Source organism: Primulina tabacum, chromosome 4, assembly GCF_025594145.1.
Source record: "Primulina tabacum isolate GXHZ01 chromosome 4, ASM2559414v2, whole genome shotgun sequence".
NCBI classification, from domain to species: domain Eukaryota; kingdom Viridiplantae; phylum Streptophyta; class Magnoliopsida; order Lamiales; family Gesneriaceae; genus Primulina; species Primulina tabacum.
Window position 1 is genome coordinate 27344727 of NC_134553.1, and position 6000 is coordinate 27350726.

A 6000-nucleotide genomic window follows, 5' to 3' on the forward strand; every position below is an offset into this window, starting at 1 on the left:
ACTTTGGTACCCACATATATTTGGGTCCATTGTAGATTAATCCTTTTGAGAACCACCCCTAATTTATATTGTTAGATCTTCCATTGTGTCTTTAAATGAGACGTGTGATTGTGATGAAATATTACTAGTGTTGTATGGTGTGTTCTTAACAAAACTTTGTTTAGAACTTCCATTCTGATCAGCTGACTTCCATATCTTCTGAACTGGTATACATTTGAGTAATTATTATGTTTGAATCTCAAAGAATTCCTTCTGATGTGACTCTTATCAGACTAGCTTGATTTGGAAGGAGAACCATAATCATTATTGTTGAGTCTATTTTCTATTCATCCTGACTTTGAACTCTCAGGTTGTACATATCCAAGTCAGTGATTTTTATTCTGATAAACAAGTTGATTGATTTTAATTTCAAGCTTTAAATATTCATATATGGTGTTGGATCTGATATAATCTACTAATTTAGATTTTCTTTCTCAGACTCAATAGAGTAATTGTTTTGGAATAGCTGCAATCATTATAGTCAAAGCCTAAACCTGATCTGTAACAAGCTTGCTTTTGATCTTAATGCAACTTTTCAAGATAAATAGAAGACTTAGTCCAAGTGTTGGCAATGTAATGACCTGAATCCTTATTTTGAATGAAGTACTAATTAAGAGATAAACAAAGAGTTGTTAAAAATCTTTATTAAGGAATTGATAATTCGGGATCAACCTGTTAAAATCCACCAGATTTAAAATGGACAGCCCAATCAACTTCAGATTACATTATCCCGAGAAATTCAACTAGAAAAATGATATTATGACACATGGAAGATAAGATTGATTCGAATTTTCTGAACTAGTCCGGATGTAGCCTATAAATGGAAGCTGATTTCTTTTGTTTCGTACATCGCTTTTTTCAGAGAGAGTTCTAGCCATATACCTTAGGTTTCTAGTCATTTTCTAGGGCACTTTGGTGCCAGGAAATTTCAGAGGTAGTGTCGACTCGAGGAGGGGTCGGTGAACTGAGATCGATACAACATCAGCGAGCTGACGACGGATGCATGTATAATCCTAAAGCCCTAAGAAGTGATTTAATGATCATTACAGAGAAATTTGTAGCATGTTTGGTAATTCATGATCTGATTTGTTAGTGATTTCATTATGTTTGAATTTTCTGAGTCTAGACGAGTAAGCTTTCTGTAAGATTGTTATAGTTAGGTACTTGATGTACCGACGGAGATATCCAAGCATAGTATACACACTTATATGCTGCATATTTATCTGTTTCATGATACATGTTTTACTGCTTTGGCATATTATGTAAGACATATCATGTTGAGCGTGATATCTTTTGAGATATACCTCGTTTGTTTGGGCCGCTCAGCATTATTCTGTATTATGGACGATGAAGCATCGAGAGCCATAGTGTCCGACGAGACCTGTGGGCTCTGAAGACCTGGAAATTGTAGGTCCACATCTTGATGATGACTGTGGTAGCCAAAAGATGCCTAGGACAGATCAGAGACTACACACTCATACGCCTTTAAACTGAGCATGAGATTCTTGACTTGATTCTTGATATCCAAGCATATTGTATTTCATATATATCATATCAATTTGTATAATCGTACATTCTCGTATGGAGCGATTGTCGCTCACGTCCTTGTTTTCATCTTGGGTACCTTATGTGGGGACCCGGGCTCTAACTCAGTTGTCTTTGGGATTAATTGGCTCTTTGCTAGAAAATGTGGGTCAAAATTTTGCTTTTAACATTAACAACAATTGTATATACATCATACACAAGTGATATCTCTATTTTATTTTCAACAAAGCAGGTACATGTCTTGTTTCATTACATACTTAAACAAACTAGTATTTGAAACACATTACATATCAAATGTAAAAACTACTAGTTCATCTTCTACGCCCGTAATCACCACGCTATCTCGATCTCTCATCTTTACCTGATCCTGTCCCACCTGTTGTCATGCACACATACAGACACAACAACAGCCGGAAACTCCGGTGAGAACAAATTCCAGTATAAAACATGTATACATGCATATCATGCCATTAAATACAAAATCATAATACATGAATCAGTAATCATGACACATTAGTGAAGACAGATAAAACATCATTGACTCTTATTCTTTGACTCGACTCATATCTAAGTCTAGGGATCCCTGTGTGAATAAGACGTAACAAGTCTCCCACCTACTTTCCCAATCGGGGTGGCGGTACGTCTTATTCCTAGACTTCGGCCCTGTCTATATCGAATGTCTACAATCGGAGTCGATCTTCTCCTATGCCTCGATACCACCAAACATCTAGAAACTTGGCATATATGCCAATGACTCTCCTATCTCAATGCTTGTATATAAATCAATATAAAGCACAATATAACAAGGTATAGAAATCTAGTATGTGATTTGTGGGAAACTCAAACCGGATCTGATTCGAGTTATAGCTCCCCAATCAAACATTGAATTATACCTTTCGTTATTCAGTCTTTGTCGATGTCAAGGTCTTGATGTTGAAGCTTGTCAAGACAATCTGAAATGACATATTCAAGATGCATTCTATCAATCTCTAACTCAATTCAATACACATACGGATCAATATTCAATCTCGGTACATTTCGACGGCATAACTGTAGAACCCGTAAATCAGTAGACGTATAAGCCATGCATAATTCTAGATTTTTAAATTTAATTGACTTCATTGCATGATTATTTTAAATGCATTTGTTTGAAGTTAATTATTTATTATTTCAGTTCAGCAGTTTGATTTTTAGCATTTCAGTTATTTCAGTGAGGCCGGACTGGAGTTGGAGTTTTGAGATAGAATTTAAGATTTGAGAAATATTTCCAGAAGTTAATTTAGCTAGCAAGTAAGTTCATTTAAGTTAAAAAGAAGTTTAAGGAATTATTTAAGTTAGTTGAGGATTTTAATTTAATTATTTGAGGTGATTAAGAAATGAACTCATTTAAGTTATTAAATTAATGGGTTAGCTCACTAAATTAATTAAAGGATTAGTAAGGCTTTCAAGGATTATTAGTTGACTAGATAACAATATTTCCCCTTCATTTTATTGCAATTTTCGGCCCCCATAGTTGCTAGACAATTTAATTGCCAACTCATCAACCTTTTGACCATTTCTTTGCATGTAAGTTGTAGGATAATTCTAGGATTTTTGGGAGCACAATTTAATTAATTGATGGACATATCCTAGACTAGAAAATAAGCAAAATTTCGGCCACCACCTCCTAGAAGCATCCACCAACTCATTTGATATCAATTCAAAATTCAAATTCAAAAGGGGAGTGGACTTGGTCTTGATATGATCCTATTTTTGTGCACCCTTCTCCTCACCTTCATAACCACTCAATCCCTCTCCCTCTCCACCGAAATACCTCACCATTCAGATCCATTTTCAGTGTAAAAATCGTGAGTCTTAGCTAGAGGGAAGGCAAGAAAAAAATCGAGAACTAGAAAGAGCAAGAGAAGCGCTCCACCTCCTCCGTGCCGCGTCGTCGTCGTTTCGTTCGTTTTCTTTCGAAACGAAACCAGGCATGTCTAGATTTCTTTCAAACCTCAATCAAGTCATATTATCATTTATTTTTCAGTACATGATCATGTTTATTCAAGTTAAAACCGAGATACATGTCAAAATATTTTGGGAAAACACATGCAGAATTTTCGGCTCTTCATGGCAAGCTTCACGTTTTTCTGAGTTTTGATGGTTTCAGGTATTGGATCGACTCCAGGCTCCCAAGGCGGCTTGTATACATGTAGTAGGATGCATTAGGACCATGTTGGTCCATTCAAACCAGCCCCATGCTTGCTGGAAATTCAGAATGACAGCAAGTTCCCCATAAGTGCAGAAATGTGATTCGAAATTTCAGTTTTGTGTCAAGGGTTGTGGATCTGATCTTGGCTGCCCCAAGGGCCTTTAGCCATGGTTGGATCACTTCCCTAGCATGTCTAAGACGTGACTAAGTTGCCCTTTTGGTGGCTTGGTCCATGGCTCATCGGTTTTTAAATAATCAACAAGAACAGCCCCTTTCCCCCTTCGGCCCTTCCATTTTTCAGCATATGGTTCGTTTCTTTTGTGGCTTGGTGTGGATCTTGGTTGGCCTATGGCCCTTAGCCACGGTTCATATCATGCTCCTAGATGTCTAGATCGTGCCATGGTCAATCAAATGGCCACTGGAACGACGCAAGACATCGATCATAGCATAAACACTACACACGCATGCACGTTGCTCTCGGTTGGACCCTTCGGTTAAGATTTGGTGTGATGCGGATTGTGGCTGGCCTAGGGCCCTTAGCCATGGTTCAAATCATTCCTTGGGATGTTGGTAAGAGTCTCTGGTCGGTGGTTCACGCCCCAATGGCCGGTAGCCTCGAAAACGACACAAGGAAAAACAAGTGCGCAGCTGCTGTATTTTTGACAGCAAGTATGCTGCTGTTCAGAAGCGTCGTTTGAGTTCTTGGTTGGCTTTTAGCCCATGGCCTTGGACTGGACAGTGCCTCATTGAGTTGGGAAGGTCATGTTTTCAACCGTTTGTCATTTGGATCATTTTTGAGGTCGTACGAGAATTTACGGTGCAATGTGCCAAATTGACTCTCGAAAGAGCGTTTCGTGTTTTGGCCTCCATTTCACCTAGATTTCGACCCTATCATTTTAGGAGCATTATTTTATGATTTTTCTGCGTATTTTAATCATGACTATACGTCGGTTCAGTGTCGGTTCAAGTTGGCTCGGAGTCATGATTAAATGCGAAGTCATTAGGCGTCATAGTCGCATCTTTTGAACGTAAATTGCATAGTTGGTCAAGTTTAAGCTATTGCATATTTTTCATGGCACAGTTAGGTTGCAGCGAGCCTGGGAACGATCCAATCCAATCCAGTTGGTAAAATTACAGGAATTTTCATTACGCCAGTTAATTATTTTACGTGCATTAAACAGAAAATGATTATTTTTGAGATTTATGCGATATGGCTTGTGGTTCATTCACTATGTGGGAGTGTTATTTTTATACGGTCGCCAGTGACCGATCAGTTCAGTATGGTACCACCCGGTCGCCAGTGACCGGCCAGCTCAGATCAGTTTCAGCCTCCCCGGTAGCCAGTTACCGATCAGTTCAGCTTAGTGCAGTGGCCACAGGCGTAGAACATAATCTCAACAGAAAATTTTATCAGTTATTTCAGTACAGGCTCCAAGGAGCAAATATTTTTACAGTGACTTCCAGTTCAGTTATGCACGTATTATAATTGCTCAGTACAGATTATTTTCAGTATGCCTCAGGACAGGATATTTTATCTCATGCATATTTTAAATTCAGATTTTTACTCGTTACCTGCGATTTATGCATGCTGAGTCTTTAGGCTCACTAGACTTGATTGTTGTAGGTACTGATGAGGCCAGGGCCGAGGGCGGGGACCAGTGAGCCAGCTTAGGTCGGCAGTAGTGGCACCCGAGGACCTCAGAGCAGCAGTTGTTATTTTTTTTCCGCAAACAATTTTATCAGTCGTTGGATATTTTTAAATCGTTGTTGTTGGCAAAACTTTAATTTTCTTCCGCTGCAATATTTTGAAATATGGAACTTGATTCACCAGTGATTTTTATGAATGAGGCCATTTAAGTTCTTTTAAAAAGAAAATTTTTAATTTTCCGCAAATTTTCAAGAAAGGAGTTTTAGGCCCTTCACAGTTGGTATCAGAGCGGTGGTTCTGTATAGGGTTTCACTACTACTGACCGCGAGAAGCTCACGAAGCCACGCCTTTGGTCTGTAAGTTTTTCAGTTCAGCATTTTGTTCAGCATTTCAGTTATAGCATGAATTATTTTGTCAGCATGCTTCCAGATTTTCAGTATTTCAGAGTTCATTTAAAATAAATTATGGAATTATGCATGTTAGTTACGTATGGGTTATGTTGGAACAGTATGCCCCCTAGACGCATTTTAGAGCGCAACAGAGAGGTGGAGCCTCGCCGAGAGGCCAGAGAGGAGCA

General features: G+C 38.5%; 1 long non-coding RNA gene across 1 annotated transcript in view; it reads left to right on the forward strand.

The window, feature by feature from the left end:
- LOC142543197 (uncharacterized) overlaps positions 1-5495 on the forward strand; it is a 53009-nt gene extending 47514 nt beyond the window's left edge. The window contains exon 3 of the long non-coding RNA XR_012819704.1: positions 5400-5495. This is a non-coding gene — a long non-coding RNA (uncharacterized LOC142543197). The remainder of the gene's footprint in view (positions 1-5399) is intronic.
- The last annotated feature ends 505 nt before the right edge of the window (positions 5496-6000 follow it).